Source organism: Lagopus leucura, unplaced genomic scaffold, assembly GCF_019238085.1.
Source record: "Lagopus leucura isolate 7727_CA_CO unplaced genomic scaffold, USGS_WTPT01 Super-Scaffold_100008, whole genome shotgun sequence".
Classification (NCBI taxonomy): domain Eukaryota; kingdom Metazoa; phylum Chordata; class Aves; order Galliformes; family Phasianidae; genus Lagopus; species Lagopus leucura.
This window is the reverse complement of record NW_024962265.1, coordinates 19,773,672-19,791,685: the sequence shown is the minus strand read 5'-3', so window position 1 is coordinate 19,791,685 and position 18,014 is coordinate 19,773,672. Positions and strand designations below refer to the sequence as shown.

The window sequence follows — 18,014 nt, the reverse complement described above, 5'->3', positions numbered from 1 at the left end:
TCATTTTTGCAAGAACATAAGATTTACTTTGTGCAAACAGAATGGCCTTGTTTTCCACTAACAGAGAACTGTACCCTCATGAAGAGGCAAGGTGTTATCAATCATCAGTATCTTCACACCAAAGGAAGTAGGGCTTCTCTTGACTCAGAAACACATGAAGGTACTGTGGGAGACAGGGGCTGTCACTTGAAGCACTTTTTATATCAACACATAAAAATACTAGACTAACTACTCTATACTTAGACTAATTCGATTTTACCCTTTCCAAAGTAGCAAAAAGTAAGCAAAGTAGATCATGACCTACCATGTCCTTCTCCCTAACTGCACCAGACCGTCCCAAGAGCATGCAGTCTGTTACTGCAGGCTGACATAAGAGCTAATGACAACAGTGCTGGACTGATACAACACAATTAGTTGCTTTTATTTTCTTCACAAATCAACTGATATTTTATGCTGGAGATAATTTTGCTGGATATTATTTTAAGGCTTTGACTGAGTCTTTAAATGGCTTTGAATTTAAATATTTATTTTATGATGAGACTATTTTATTATTTAAAAAACTAGCTTTTCTTGCTTTTTTCAGCCCAGCATCATTTTTTTCCCTGTTAAGTTGCTTGGCTCTTTTGTACTTTTATACAGCTCTAAAGAGAAGTATGTTATTATTTTTAGAAATGTTGCTTTTTATATTCTTTCTTTATTACTTCCCCTAGTGTCTTAATCTTTTTGGAATATGTTTGGGTGTTCTTTTCATCTGGAGGTTTATTTATTCTTTCTCCTTGTACAGTATGTTCTGTACTTCCAGATCTGCTAGATACAAATTTTACTTAATTATCTCTCCTGAAAAGTTCCCCCTCTTTAAATTATTCCTCCTTAAAATTTGGTACTGTATGCTGCAAGATCTAGGCTTTTCACAAAATACATTCATCACAGTCTCATTTTCTTTCTCATCATTAAATTACCCTTAAAAAAGGAAAAATAAGAGTTATTATTTCATTCATAAATGGGAGTGAAAATTTTTATTTAATTGTAATAATGTAAAAAAAACCCACCTTTTTACATTGTAGATGGAACTGTGAATCTTATTTATGTATTTGTTGTCAGATTAACTAAGCTATTTTAGAAAGAAAAAAAAAGCTTAAAATTTAAATGTAGAGTGTGTATGTCACCATAGTGACTACTTCTATATCCAAAAAATAAAAAGACTGGCACAATGTGGAAATGAAGCTTTGTCTTTGCAGTCCAGAGATCACCAATGAAGTCACTGTAGGTGAAATTTGCATGGGTGTTGACGACCCACATAAAGGGCCCCATATTCTTCAGTTTCTGACTTTCTACATAGCCGTAACGGTGGTGTCCAAGCAATGTTTTAGCTGCAGCATGGCAGGGCCCCACACAAGGCCTTGCCCAGGACTCCTGGGCAGCAGTGACAGGAAGAAGTTTGAGACACAAGGTGTCATGGCATCTTGGCCTGTTTTGTTCCTGACATCAATTTTGTTCCTGATATCTGACAAGTGAGAAATGATATTTGTTTTCCCCCAGAAAAGAAGACAGATATGCATTTGAAATCCTATGCCTGGTCTCTGGCCTTGTGATGGTTTGAGCCATAAACATGGATTGTGAATTTTTTCTGAGGACCCATAACTTGTATCTATTCTGGAGATGTAACCACCTCCAGATAATGATCTTTGTTAGATTTCTGAAGCTATTGTCTCTACACAAATACAGAGACAAACCTAGGAGCCTAGACTAAGTCCCATCACTTTGGGCCCATTCACACTATAGTTATTTAAACTCTGAGTCACTGGGAGATTTAGGTATTAAAAGTCTACCTAAAGGCACAGTTCAGGGCTCTTGTTCACGATTCTTAGTGAAAAATCAAGGTTATTAAAATTCTCCAACTTCTTATTATTCATAATTTTCATTATTCCTAACAACATTTAAAATAGAACATGAGCCCAAAATGAACCACAGGATTTCCAAATGCTGAAAATTATAGTCTCAGTTCCAAAGATAATACATTTTGTTTCTTTAAGGTTTCAAGCCCCAAATATTTCCTGTCAATAGCATTTGATTCAGCCTGGAGTTGACATTATCCATTACATCAATGGGTCACCATTTGTAATTCTCTCCTGTCTCAGATCTTATTCATCAGACAAACCAGCTATAATAGATTTCACAAAAGCCTTTATTTTGTCTGATTTTGCACATAAATAGTGTTTGTATTTACTTCAGATACAGATGGTGCCACCTGCTCCTCTTGGTACCCTGACATTTGGTCCTAATTAGATGGACTTGCATTATCAACAGCATAGTAATACAGGGCTGCAGCAGGCACGGTTACCATGGATCCTAATGCACTCAGCATTCCACAGGAAATTTAGCAGAGCATAAGAAATAAATCTATTCCTATGAACCAGCACCACTTTTGTGACACTATTAAGGCACGTTCTCAAAGTGTGCTATATCCAAGTGTAAATACCATTATTATTTCTAAACGATTATTAATGCATTTTACCACTGAGTCACTATGTAGGTGAAAGAAAATTGCAAGTTGATTTTAAACACCCTGACCCTGCCAGCAGAAGCAAGTCGTACATTCCATCTATGAAGGATAATGAGTCTCAACTGGGGATCAGTTGCCACCAAAAAAAACTACTGGCATCTGTAAGTGAGAATGGTCAAAACAATTCAGACCTGTTGCACTCTCACGCTGAATAGCTGCAGAATAAACTCTTATGATTTGTTCCTTTTCAAGCCTACCTGAACACACCTAATTATTATACTCTAAGACCTAACAAACAAAGGTTGAGACAAAAGTTGCTTCCATAGAGTGATTCCATAAACCCTACGTATCAAAGTAAAGGAGAAAGGAGAACAGAAGATAAATAAAAGAAGCTAATAACAGATAAATAAAACCATTAAATACAAAGGCAAAATTAAAAATAATAATAAAAAAGAAATTATTTCCTTTACCCCTTTCTTGCAAAAAAATGTATTTAATGACACAATTTTGCTGTATTTCTTCCTATATAATCTAGAGTCCATTTTACGTTTGATACAAACTACTATTTTCTGTTTCAGGCATCAACCTCAGCCAACTGATGTGCCTCCATCATTTGTCAGAATTATCTGCATTTCTGTCCAGTACACATTTCACGTGCCACTGCAGCCAGACTTCTTTGAGCTTTAAGATATTTTCAAAGTTCTCTCATATCTCAGACAGGATGAGTTCAGCACCTGAGTTATAAATGACATATCCTGTATTCTATGAACAAGATTTTTTAACAGACTGTGACATGCAAGTTTTGAAGTATTATTGCCTTTCCTTTGGGACTAGAACAATTTGGTGTAACACAGAGCCGCATACTGCAATCAAGGGAAATCAGAGGGGGAAGCACACCCCAGAGCTGAAAGCATCATAGCACAATGTCAGAAGCCTGAAGTGGAATGTACAGCCACACCAGGTTCCTACTTCCACATCAGTCCTTCAGGTCTTCTCACAGTTGAAGTCTAATTCATCTGAGAATAATTAAGCTCAGCTTATGTAAGGGACATAGCCCAAAGGAAGTGGAAGACAACAGATCAGACAGCACCTTAGGTGTAAATGCTTTTTACGCGGTAGTAGGGATTTACTGACGAGGTTATTATTGTTAATTTACTGCACACAATGTATAAGTAATCAAATAAGTTGGAAATATATTATTTGGGGCAGGACAGATGTAACATTTTCTTTCTTTTTCTATTCGTATTTTTTTTCAGTTAGTAGGAATAGACAATGGAACTATGTTTTTATAGCATAATTCTATTCACAAGCAAGTCCATTAACAATAAATATCAAACCTTTAAATATTAACAATCTGTCTATATTTGAACTAGCAATCAACAGATTATGTCTCATTTTCAAATTATGGGGAAATTTCTGCATTTAAATTATCGATAACTGAGACTGCATCAAAACCACATGCATACAATCCTTGATTCTCAAACAGGGTACATCCAGAGATTTGGCTTTGCTTAGAACCATGACAACTGCCTAACCTTCACAGTCTCCAGATCCTTCACCTCCACCAAAGCTTGCCAGCTGATGCAATCACAGCCAGGAAGAAATCTATGTTCAGGTAATTGTGTTCTTAGAGTGGGCTCCTCATGAATAACCAGGATTTTTTCTGTTGTGCAGTATGAATAGCGACGAGGAAAAAGAGACATGCTCCATAGATAATCAAATGTTATCCATCAATAACCTTTTTTCTAAATGTCAGTACAATAGAATTATCTCCACAATTAAGGAAGAAGATTAAGGTGCCCTCTGAAAAAGAAAGCCTTAGATTACAGATAAGATTTCCACAACAATTTATGTACTTTGAATTAAAAATAGTGAAAAAGATAGCTTTCACAATAATTTGTCATGAAACAGAACTATTTCAGTCCTAATATCATGATACTGCTGCAAAAATGTCAACATGTCCCTGTGTTTCTTGTGCAGTAGCTTGTTAAAGTTTTTATCCCATTTTTTTTTTAAACATCATAGACCAGGATAAAATAAGAGAATTGCTGAAATATTGGGAAATAAGTAAAAAAAAAAAAAAAAAAAAAATTAAATTAATAATAATGTAAAAGCACCAGTTCTGCATCTTCCAGAGATCATCAATCTGTTGTACTTACTGACATTGCTGGGTTCCACAAAATACATGAATGCATGAATGTTCAGTACACCCGGCTCCAACTAACATTATTCCACGTCTACAATGACACCTTTGATTTTTTCAAGGAAGAGATTAAATGCATAGATTAGATATCCTCCTCTGAAAAATAGCTCTATAGAAAGATAAATCCACCGTCCAGAGATATGGAAAATCACTAAACATCAATGTCACAGTTTTTATCTGTATGATTCATCATAATCAGCATGTCCTCTATACCTGCTGTCATTACTGTATCCATCATCAACTGTGTACTAGGTAAACATTTACACAGGAAACTGTTCACATGTTCATACATGCTGTACACAATCAACTATTAAACAATACTCTGATAAAAAGTATTTTTCTGAGTTCCAAATCATCTGTTCCTTCTCAAACCACAGACTTACTAAAATGCTTTTTTACAGTTACTTTCCACTGGGGAAAGTATTTCCATAATAAAAAAAAAAAAATACTTTCTAAAACATGTATTCATCTAAAACCTGTATTCACTTTGCAGGGAAAAACAAAAATGAAATTAGCAGTTTGTTGACTTTTACATTTCAGAACTGAATTAATTTCAAACTTCTGTTTACATGTATTTGATCTTTTGCTAGATAAAATAGCACTGTAATAATTTCACTGATGTAGAATAAGGTTTAATTCTCATTTGCTTGCAACTTTAAAATAGCCTGTTTTAATTTCAATTCCAAATGTGAAAATCCTTTGTGAAATAGAAGATTGATCTTTACTGTTCTGCTTCTCAAGAGAATTTTATGAATAATAAATTAAGAATAAAGGTTTTGACCCTTATTGTAATTTTTTTTCTACTTTCTGAAATAGGTCCTGAATGTATAACAGCAGACATTGGAAATGCTCCATTTTCTTGAAGAGTTTAAACATATCATCTGAGATTGGGAGTGAGGAAGAGGGGACTGTGAACATCTCCCCCATGGCCTGCCAGTCCCTGTCAATACCAAGAGGTTCAGACCCGAATTCCATATCCCACAGCTCCTCCCTCTCTTGCAGACTGCTCTGACTCCTAATAACTCCCTCAGCTGTTCTTCACATCCTGCTTAGAGCTCCTATGCTGAATTAAAGATCAGTAACATAAAGACTTAAGAGAGGGGAATGGGATGGAAAAGGGAGAATATTTTGCTCCAGCAGCATCCTCTGTGGCCTTACATATACATAGGGATGATATCAGAATTAAGGCAGAGGTAAGGGAGGTTTTATACAGTGAGAATAATTGCTACCAGGGACAAACATACATGTATGCTGCACACTGCAGTAATATTAAAAGATGGAATGTATCACAGAGTAGATCTGCATGGATGTCAAAAGCCAAGGGACAGGGTTATAGCATCATCCTTTTGATTCAGAAATGAATCTCACAGAATCATAGAATCCTTAGAGTTGGAAGGGACCTCTGAAGGCCACCACTCCCCAGCAATGAACAAGGACACCACAGCTAGACCAGGTTGCCCAGGGCTTTATCCAGCCTCGCCCTGAAGGTCTCCAGGGATGGGGCATCAACCACAACACTAGGCAACCTGTTCCAATGTCTCACCACCCTCACTGTAAAAGATTTTTTCCTTATATCTAACCAAAATCTACCCTCCCTGAGCTTGAAGCCAATTCCCCTTCTTCTATCACTACAGACCCTGCCAAAGAGTCTATCTCTTTCTTTCCCTATTTCTTTTCAACATATAAAGCTGAAAATATGACCATTGAAATAATGCTCTCTCCAGAGAAATATCATTAAAAAGCATAATTCAAGCTCTTGGAATTACTATTTTTTTTTTATAGAACTAGCCATGGAATATTTTTACGTAGGTAGAAAATATAGTGAAGACATGCTGTATGTTGCCATAATCATTCTTTCAGCTGTGAAACGCTCTCGATTTCAGTGTGGTCCTGCACAAGTAGGACTCGTATGGCTTACCTGCATGATGGAGCTATATTTCTAAATACTGCACAGCAAATTGATTGAAGGAACAATTACACATTAAATGCCTGATCAGAGTGTAATTAAACTCTTCACCCTCAGATGGGAAGTAATTTAGACTAACATTCAAAATTCCATTTAAGAAAGTACTTTGAAAAACATAAACCTTGTGAAAAACTTGCTAATAAAGGACTTAATGTACTAAACTACAACAAATGTGAACCACAGAATCATAAAATCGTTGAGGTTGGAAAAGACCTCTAAGACCATCTAGTCCAGCTGTCCACCTACCACCGATATTTGCTCATTAAACCATGCTCCATAGTGCCACATCCACACATTTCTTGAACACCTCCAGGGATGGTGACTCCACCATCTCCCTGGCCAGCCTACTCGAGTGACTGACTACTCTTTCATACAGGTTTTTCCTAGTATGCAACCTGAACCTCCCCTTAAGCAACTTGAAGCCATTCCCTCTTGTTCTATTACTCTGTCCCCACCTCACCACAACCTCCATGCAGTTGCAATGAGAGATAAGATCTCCCCTGAGCCTTCTCTTCTCCAGACTGAACAATCCCCATTCCCTCAGCTGCTCTTCCTAATACTTGTGCTCCAGTTCCCTCACCAGCTTCATTGCACTTCTCTGGACACACTCCAGAACCAAAATGCCTTTTTTGTAGTTAGGGGCACAAAACTGAACAGTACTCAAGCTGCAGCCTCACCAGAGCTCAGTATAGGGGACAATACAAGCTGAGATGCCAGATCTTCTTGGCCACCTGGGCAAACTGGTAGCTCACATTCACCCAAGCACTGATCAACAATCCCCTCAGTCTTATAAAAGAATTACTAACAATGTGAACACCATGAACCAAATGTCTGCTGATGACAAATGACATCAGATTAGTGCAGAATTAACACTACATAAAAAGAAGAACAGACTGGGCAATAAGGTAAAATTTAAGTTTATCAATAAGTGTCACAGGAAGAGGAGGATGTCAGCTACTCAGCCACAAAGCTAGCAAGGTATATGAAATACTTAAGAAAGTTAGGGAGACCCAAGAAGCAGAAAACACGATCACCTGAAATTTCAGATAGGTAAATACCACAACAGGGCATCAGTCAGAGATACAGTAAATGACCAGTACAAACAATAAAGCAAAGAACTCCAAGACCAAAAATGGCATTTGGTTTTATCTGGCAGAGAGCATCAGATCCAATTCCAGATAGGTCTATGAATGAGCTTCTTTATAATTGCAAAGAAAATATGGTCAGAGATTATATCTTTCTAAGAAAATAAAGAATGCAAGAAATCCAAATTACTGTTTGTTAGCTTCCTTGTTTTTTAAAGGGACATTACAAAAAATCAAGGAGACTGGTAAAAGCACTAAATTCTGAAAGCACTTTTTTTACGTCACATGTAGAACTGAAAGTGACCATATATAGTCCTAATTGTAAAGATTCTAAAAGCAAAAGCCAACGTGATATACTATCACAGTGAAGGTGGCTGCAATATTATCTTTTTTAAATTTCAGAAGAGTGATTCATGCTCAGTTGAGAGAAACAAAAAGGATAAACCGTGGAAAATAGAACCACTTAACAGCAGACCAAAAGGGATTTCAAGGAGTAATACGCACTCCCACGTACAATTTTCATCAATACTAGAGAGTTTTAGAATACAGTATTGCTGAGGCCAAATTCTTGGTTGGTTACACTTTTTACAGGATGTTCAAACTTCTTGTCTCTATTTCAAGGCTCTGTATAACCTGCCTATAAAGATCTGCTCATTTTTGTCCTTTTTAGATCTAAAACTTGTCTTCTGAAGTGAAAAGCAATGTAGCTTCCTTTCTGATCATTCCTTTAAAGCTTTTCTTATCCTACACAGTCTTTGATTACTGACCTCTCTGATTTCTACACAAAATCAAGTTATTACTCTCATTCGGAGGCCATCTCCTCTCAAATTTCATACCTCTTCATGTCAATAAAGCAACACTCCTGTAACGTTTTGAAGATTTGGCTATTACACGTGCTTTATATTTTATTTCTGTGCAACTAATTTGCAAAATATTTGCCCTAATATCACAAACCTTGTTTCCTTTATTATCATCATAGTTTAAGTAAAAGAAAAATTCATAGAGGTGTTTGAGAACATATTTCAGATATAATGGAAAGTAACATTAATTCTCATCTGAAATTCAGTCCAAATCTTTTGCAGCCATGAAAGTCTCATACTATAGTTTGCAAGGATAGAGCTTAGTCAGAGGCTGCGTAAAGGAACAATGTTTAACACAGAGCTCCAGGAAAATTTTACCATATCCTGATATCCTGGCCACACATAGCTCTGCTGCAGAAGTGCTGAAGATAGGGCATAATAGGTAGATTTACTTGTCTTTTCTCCAGCAGGTTGTCAGGTGTCAGTCTTTACATTCTGCATTACTCTACTGCACACAGAAATTGCAATTGTAAAAGACCTCCACATACCCACTTCCAATTCTGGTACCTGACATGAAGATTTTGTACCATCTAAAAAAGTGCATTAATTCTTCTTTTAATATTTTTCCCCTCTCCATTTTATAACACGTTTGCAAATGCAGGTTCCATCTCAAATCCATTCCATCAAATCAATTCCATCTCAAATGGTGAGGTACGGAATGTTCGTAAGTAACCTTCTTCCTGTGAAACTCTGACTTCAGTTCTGCAGAAATGTTAGAATAACAACCAGTCTAATAAAAAAATCAAAGCAATAAGACGAGTTCCAGGAATGAAACCATGAATGCATGTGCTTTTTCTGTCAGTAAATAATGATCAGTTTATACAGCAAACTTAGCCTTCTTTTCGCTTTCCAAACTGTGTGAAAAACATTAGTAATCTTAAGTAAGCTATTTATTTGGAACTATTAATTACAGACTCCATGGGTGATTTGTGATCTATACACTGTCCTTTGCCTAGTGCTTGGCTAGAACTTAAGGAGCATTACATATTTCTAAAAAGAAGTGCAGGACAAATAATGGCTTTTTTGTTTCATAGTCAGGTAAATACCACTAATTAGTCAGTTTTGCAAATTGTTTTTATCTGATGAAGTCATTCAGCAGCACTAACATTTTTGTCACCAAAGTTACAAAAAAAAAAAAAAGAAAAAAAAAATTAAATTATTAAAACTTATATAAAACTTACTTATTCTAGTAATCCATACAAATAGACTATTTGTTGTGTTTTCAGGTTTTATTTTCAGGAAGAAGGGTCAGTGAACTGTAGAGTTTATTCTATCTCTGTCCAGGATAACACAGTGTTCCTAAAACTACTCTGAGGGCTGCTCCAAAAGTAATGCCTCCCATTTTATTATGTTATCCCACAATGTCAGAGGCAGATGTTGGTGATACGGAAGTAGAGGCTGAACCTTCCCACCAATATCCTGTTATATTTTGTTACTGTGACTGACAGCAGCCAGGGGGCAGTTTGAAAAATTGGCAGGGAACTGTGGGTGGAGCAAAGGTATGGCATTGAATTTCTCCCTGCCGAAAAAAAAATTGCAGCCATTGACATTGATATTCTCTGAACATTTATGGAGAACAAACAGTGATGCAGTGGGTGGTGCATTTCAGAAGTGGTGACATTAACAGTGGGTCACCTCCACTGGTGCAGATTCTCCAGAGCCCAGCAGGCAGGTTCTTGTTCATTGCTGATGAAAGCATAAAGCTAAATTGGCTATGTTGAAAAATAGCATTTTGTAGCTGAGACTTTGCTCTATCAAATAGGTTATTGTGTTCTTTGTATCTACTGTAGTTTCTATGGAAATAAATAGGCGCAATATTTGGAGCAACCTACATACTATTAGAGTCTTAGGCTCAATTTCAAAATATGTAAGGAATAAAATTAATTCATTTCTTTTTTATTGTAGTTTCAAAAGTCATGGTAAAAGACTATTTAAAATGTTACCTTGAGGTTCTTCTGGGTCTGGAAATGATTTGTCCATTTCAAGAAGAGAGAATAATTGTTGATCTAGGGTCATTGATGAACAGCCCGTTCAAGGATATTGCTCTGGACAAAGTTTACCATCAGTCAGAACTAAACAGTGAGAGTGAAAAAGCACCCTTATTTTATAAGCCAAACAATGTTTATGTGGCACTTGTATTCCACCAGACTCTTTCAAACAGGTTTATAATGTGCAAATGCCAGCTCATTTTTCTTCTTTGCTTGAAAGAATAGAACAGGAAACCAAAGTGCAGTAAAATAAAATAAAATAAAATAAAATATAAAATAAAATAAAATAAAATAAAATAAAATAAAATAAAATAAAATAAAATAAAATAAAATAAAATAAAATAAAATAAAATATTGCAGTCTGGCCCAAAGACTTCATGCTTGAGTACAAGGTATAGAAGAAAAAACATAAGCAGCATTATACTGTATTCTATAGCATTAGCTGACATGACTCCAAATATTTTGAAGGCATCTAGCTGATTACAAGCATTCCAGGGTTTTGGAATGTCTGTAGTGGACTGACCTTCTATTTCACAATCATGAAATTTATCTAAGATAGTAACAAACCAACCAAGACCACTATTTGCCAGCAAAACTTAAAGCCAGAAGATATGTAGAACCCCATGTTTCACCTATTGTTTAATTATTCAGCTAATGAATAATTCAAAGTATTTATTTTTCAGGGGGTACGTAGCATGATACATCACAACATTAGCAGTTTTGACCATGTACATTTTGTCTGAAATTGGTAAGGAGTGTCTCAAATCTGTCCACTGTGGACAGTTTTACATTTGAAAGCATTTCTTTGGAATTGATTACTTTCCAAAGGGGAGCTCAGGAGTATTTATTGGCTGAACACTTGGCCAGGGTGCAAATGAAACTAGGTTGATATAGGAGACTGAAGATGATACCGCTGTATCCTATGAAGGCAAAACACAAGCTGACATCTCCTTGCTTCCTCTTATCTGCTGACTTAATTTTGGAAAGCCTGGAAGATGGGAACAAAGGAGTTCCTGCTGAGATCCCTAAGCCAGAAGCTGTCACTCCAAAAGAGGTGGTTCAGCCACTTCAGACTATTAGTAAGAATTTGTTCTGTAGTCATTGTCAACTGAACAATATAACCTCCACCCACCAATCACCCCTGAAGATCAGCACCCTGACACCTGACATCACTGGATCAAGGAGTGGTGAAACGCTTTGCTTTGCCGTGTTTGTATATCTGCCTGTCTCTCTTTTCCCTGTTTTTTTCGTCAAAGATTTTAAAGACTTAGTTTGTCTATCTCCTGGGATTATTTTATCATGGAATAAAAGGATCTAGTCTAGAAAGTTTCAATATTCAGTCTTTAAATAAATCTTGAGCGGCTAGCAGAGTGAGGGAGGTGATTGTTCCCCTCTACTCTGCCCCTGTGAGGCCCAATCTATGTCCAGGCCTGGACACTCTGGCACAAGAACTTTTGAAACAGGTCCAAAGAAGGGCCATGAAGATTATCAAAGTACTGGAGAACCTCTCTGATGAAAAAAATTGAGGTAGTTGACTTGTTTAGCCTGCAGAAGAGAAGATTCTGGAGAGACCTCATTGTGACTTTCCAGTACTTGAAGGAAGTTTATAATAGGAGGTAGACCAACATTTTACACAGCCTGATAGTGATAGGACAAGTAAGAATGGTTTTAAACTAAAAGAGGGGAAATTTAGGCAAGATGTTAGGAAGAAATTCTTTACTCAAGAGGGCAGTGAGCCAATGGCACTGCCCAGAGAACCTGTGGATGCCCCAGTCCATTAAGGTATTCAAGGCTAGGTTAGATGGGGCACTGGGCACTCTGACCTAGTGGCTGGTAACCCTGCTGATGGCTGGGGGTTGGAACTATATGATCTTTTTAGGACTCTTTCAACCTAAGCCATTCTGTAATTCCATAAACCTGATAAACCTCATACAATAACTCCTTTTAAATATTTTAGGTAATTCCACAGAATACAACATCCTGAAAATCTGTTACATTATCAGTGGGCAAAGAGTCACACATATTCAGAGAAGGTGGTGATCCATGCAACCATGTAATGAGACCCGTTTCACTTGACTTGAGCAACATGAGTCACCTTGTCCAAATGGGTCATCTAAGTCTGTCTTCATCAGAGCCAATGAAGAGAGATATGTATCTTCACATGGTAAGTCATACCAGCCTGAACAGCTTACTGAGATAGAGGTTGCCAGTCAGAAATTAAACAACTGGTTAAATCTTTCCTTGTGAGCTCATGAGCTCCACCCAAGGCAGCCCTGAACAAATACTAGTTGAGAGCTAGAATCTGCATCAATATCTTTATGTCCAGCCATGCAGTTAACCAGTATATGTTCAACATAACAAATATACCTCTCCTCCCCTGGGCACTGATTGTAACACAAAATGAGAACGCTTGGACTTCCACCTGACCTTTCCTAAGAACGTATCATACAAAAATACTTATCTCAAATATTGGAAACAAGACTCTGGAAATATTGAACTATAACTGGTACATTTAATGGATATGCTTTTCCATTAAAAACCAAATTCTGACCTCCTTTTCTACGCTGATTTATTCCAGAGCCCATTACATATGCCCCATTGATTTTGCTAGGTTTATTTGTGCAATAAAATTCTACTCAGTACATTGAAAAACATCTGCTTCTGTTTACAGATGACCAATTTGAACTCCTTTTCTCAAAAGGTGACCAATTATTTATAAATGAAATTGATTATACAGGTGGATAAGTTATCATCAATATATTGAAAATATTCACGATCTAAAAGCAGTTCATGCTAAGTATTTTCATTGTTGCTTCATGAAATTATGAAACACGTATTTTACCTATACTAATAATATGACAAATCTATTGTAGAACTGTAACATAGGTAGATTTATTTAGGATATTGGTAGTATCTAACATCTGGATAAGTTGAAACTTTCAAGATATCAAACATAATTAATCATTAGAAATATCACAATAGAAAGATCACATAATTCTCTTTATTTTACTATTTTATTTTCCCTTGTTTCTTAATTTGTTGCAAAAATTAAGTATTAACAAATAAAGAAGTTGTTTGGCAGGCAGCTCTGTACATATATTCTGTAATAGAAGTCAGTCTATATTCCTGCATATATGTAGATGACATTTTTCTGCAGTCATTAAACAGGACAAACAAGCTACCTTTTTGGGGATCTACTGAGAAAGTATGTAAACTTTAAATATATATATTGAATTACTACATATTCCTGGAATATAAAAAGGTAGACTACAAATATTGCACTACACACTAAATAGGCTTTTTTCCCTCCAGAATAGCTAATCAGTGGAATAATATGATGGTAATTTGTAGTTAATAGTCTTCTGCAAGTAAGGACAAAGTTCAGTCTTTTTTTTTTCTTTTTCATTGAGCACAGAGAAGACTGTATATCTTTCTGACTTACTTGGAGGAATCAATACCATGAGGAGGTGTTTTTCCTTGTCATGCAGACTCTCTGGAAACATTAGAAAGGGATTTTCTTCCCCATGTCTTCAACTCTACCTGCTCAATTCCTTGAGTGCAGCTACACTCATGTTTAATTTGGCTAAGGAACACATTTCTGGAACAAATTTCCTGACTGTCTCCACTTTCACATGGCAGAGCAGTTTCACTGCATCCAATCTCAGTTCCTTCCAGAAGAAAAAAATAAGAACAAGCAGTGGGAATACAGGTATAGCCCTTCAGATCAAAGAACTACAGCCAATCTGAAGTAAAATTGTCTGAAAGAACACAATGAGGATCTCTGACACTCACAACAAACTGCTTTGCCCTGCATCAGCTGGTAACACAGACATGGTCATAGGGTACCTGGGTGGAAAAGGTACCTTGAAGAAGTCACTCTCTCCCTGTCCAACTCCCCAGGCAACAGATCAGAAGAAAATGTATCACATCCTCTGACCACTAACCTGTGGTCAGTGGAGATTCTTTTCAATCACTTTAATATGCCTACTGCCAATTTTGCTAATGAAGTTTCACCTCCAAATTCTTCCATTGACAGAACAGTACTTATATGTTTGGACAGCAAGCAACAAGTCTGAAAGATGAGTAACCTCCTATAGACATTAGTAACAAGCTCAGTCTGTCTGGCCAAATCCAAGGACATTGACAATTATGCAGCTAACATTCTTTTTAAGATCCGAACTATTTCTTATTGTTTTATTTGAATGAATATCTGGTCAGGTAGCAAATATATCTACTATCTATCTATCTATCTATCTATCTATCTATCTATCTATCTATCAATGCTTTGCATACATACAAATGCCTGAAAAATGACAAAGATGCGTATACAAAACTAAACCAATTATTCATTTCCCTCAAAAGACAGGATTATGAGTTCCTTATCATGGAAAACAAAAGATAACCTTCCTACCTGAAGAGGGGTATATAGGAGTCAGGTTTGTACAGAGCCCATCTTTCCATCACAGCAAGGACTTGTTTGTGGCAGAGGAGAAGAGCAAACCAGTGAAGAACGGAACACAACATTTAACATTTTAACTATTGACTTCCTTTTACTATAATCTTTTCAAGGAGGATGAGCAGGTACTGGGAATAACAGTGTTGTTGTTATTCTTGTTGCCTCCCGGGAACAAGGATTTCATATGGATGACATTCTTACATGTGTTAGATCTAAGCTATATCATTAGTAACATCATTTGCTGGTTTTCTGAGGCTATACTTTCGAAGGTGCAGTTCCAAAATTCAGATAAAATTGTACTTGAAGCAACAATTCATTCACTAGGTTATGTCTGTTTTGCAGAAGTCTGAGCTGGAATTAGAATTTCTGTCACTAATGAACACACACACATGTGTGCACGTACATTTGCACACTGCAAGTGTTCCAACTTGCCAGCAATTTTATCAAATTTCGTATGGCAATGTACACTAAACTACTGTGGATTGGAATATGACTCATAACTTTATAAAACATTCTAAATCCAAAATTGATACATTTCCCAACAGAATACAAGACTTGAATTCCTATTTATGAATAAAACTATAGAGAAACAAAGATGTCTAGGGAGTACATCAACAATTTCCTTTTCATAATAGAATAAGCAGCTTTTTAAAATGACATGGTTTGTAGCTGAATCTTACATCTGACAGCTAGATTGAGAAGTGACAATCCACTGGATATATCATAAAGAGATTTGAAAGAACTATCTGATGAAATAACAAAACAACAAAATGGATAACAGCAAGAGAAATGACGGAATTAAATCAATGAATGTTCAGCATATGTTAGGTCGCCTGATGTGATGGCCTTTAGACTTACTGAGCAATATTTTTGCACATTAGCTAAATACAACTTGAATCTTCTGGAATTCCTCTGTATTTTCAGGAGTAAGGGTGGGAACTGGTCCTCTACAGGAGGACCAAATGTGTTTAATTTGATCAAATTTTCATAATTTTGAGTTAAAGTCAAAAGGAAAGTAATAAACAATTAACGTAAGTACAACAGTCCTCAAAGTCTCACCTATCCAAATGATGTGATGGGTCACAAAGATTCAACAACCATCTTAGCTCTTGCTTATTACTGAAGAAGCACAATCTTGCTAATGTAATCTTTACTTCGCACTATTGTACTTAGACAAAATAGCAATAGACATTTTATAAACGTGAATAAAAAGTCAAAAATTCTTCTGCAAAGGATTTATATGTTACATTCATAAGCAGCATTTCACATAAGACTCAAAAAAACGGCAAATGGAAAAGGAAGGCAAAGTAATAACTGGTCTTTCTACCTTTCATGCCTACATGTACTGGTCACCACACACAAGCTGCACAAAGTAGAGGAGCACGCAACTCCTTCTGTGTGTGGAAGAGTCCCTCTTAAACCTTAGCACCTTTTGAGAATTGTGGTACAACTGAAAAATATTGACTAGTAAATTGCATAACATCTATATTGTACCTGTGCTGATTTTTTAAACTTTTCAAAGATCTCACTGAAGAAAAAACCTTACTTTATGAGAGATTTTTTGAGAATGAAACTGCTACCCAAACTAAATAAAGAGCAATGCACTTCACCTTCAGAAGATGCACAGCCTGCTACTGAAATTTTAAATTTGTTTTATACGTTCCTCAGAATAGGGTTTTATATATATATAAACATATATACACAAGTAAATCTCCTTCTATTGATATTGTAGATGTACAATTATACTTTCAAATAGGTTAGTTAAGAGAAAACAAGTAATGCTTCTGTAAAGTTTCCAGATAAAGATCTCTTACACTGTGCTGAGATTTTTTTCAGAGAAATTAATAACTCAGTTTGATAGAGCAAATTGAAATCAGACTGATTTACACAGGCTTCCACATGCTTTTGGAAACTCTTCTTCCATCTTTATTTTTAGCAGTGCAGTCAGTTATTATAGGCAGTTAAAGGCTGATTAGGTTGGCAGAGCAGTTAAAATGCTAACCATACAAAACAGAAGGAGAGACTACTGTAACTGTAAAAGGATGTGCATGAAGGGGTTTTTTAATTAACATTTTTGTTCATGTTTTATTAAAGGACCACATTTTACTGTTCAAAAACTGAAAACAGTGTGATAAATACATGCCTTGAAGAAATGCTATGGGGAAACAAATCTCAGTAAAACTATATTTCATTATGTCAGATTGGAATTTGAGACTCACACTGCACATGTTAAAATGGTAGAGTAAGCAACTTTATTTAATGTCAGCTTTCCATGTGTTTATGTATACAAACATGAAGAACTGTCTATATACACATACACTCTGCTATATGTAAAGGGGACTTCTTCAGAATTTTCAGTTAGAGTGGAATCAAATATGAATGTTCTTTGAGGTTAATGGAAGTAAATTTCATTTAATTCTTACCATACTCCCTTAAATCATAATTACAATTGTTGCTGTCTATTTTAATCACTGAGGTTTGGTTCTCTGAAGGAATGACATAAATATTGTCAGATCCAAAGTTCAGTGCAGTTTTTTAGAAGAGTGCTCTGTGATATCTTTGCTTCATTTTCAAATCTTTGTATGCTGGAACAGCAAGCAAACAAAAATGTTCACATTCCATATGAAAAATAATGTTTGATGAAAGAAAACACTGCATCAAAAATCAAGGTACATGGATAACTTACAGTTCAGAAAACTAGTATTGCTGGTACTACTAGTTAGAGACAGAGGTCCGTGCCAGTACTGGTAGTAACAGCAGCAATTAAGCAAGTGACACCAGAAATATACACATATATGGAAATAAACAGCCTGCTGTAGTCACAGAAGATTAAAGGTAACAAATATATAGAAAGCTCTGCAAGGGACAACAAAAAGCCAGCCTCCAGGTGAGACAAAACTCAAAGTTACTAATGTGACTGCCCTATTATCTTTCATGACTAATGTGTCTTACC

At 36.1% G+C, this 18,014-nt stretch overlaps 1 protein-coding gene across 1 annotated transcript in view; it reads right to left on the bottom strand.

The window, feature by feature from the left end:
• GRM8 (glutamate metabotropic receptor 8) overlaps nt 1-18,014 on the bottom strand; it is a 317,845-nt gene that overhangs the window by 148,639 nt on the left and 151,192 nt on the right. The gene's annotated exons all lie outside the window — the stretch shown is intronic.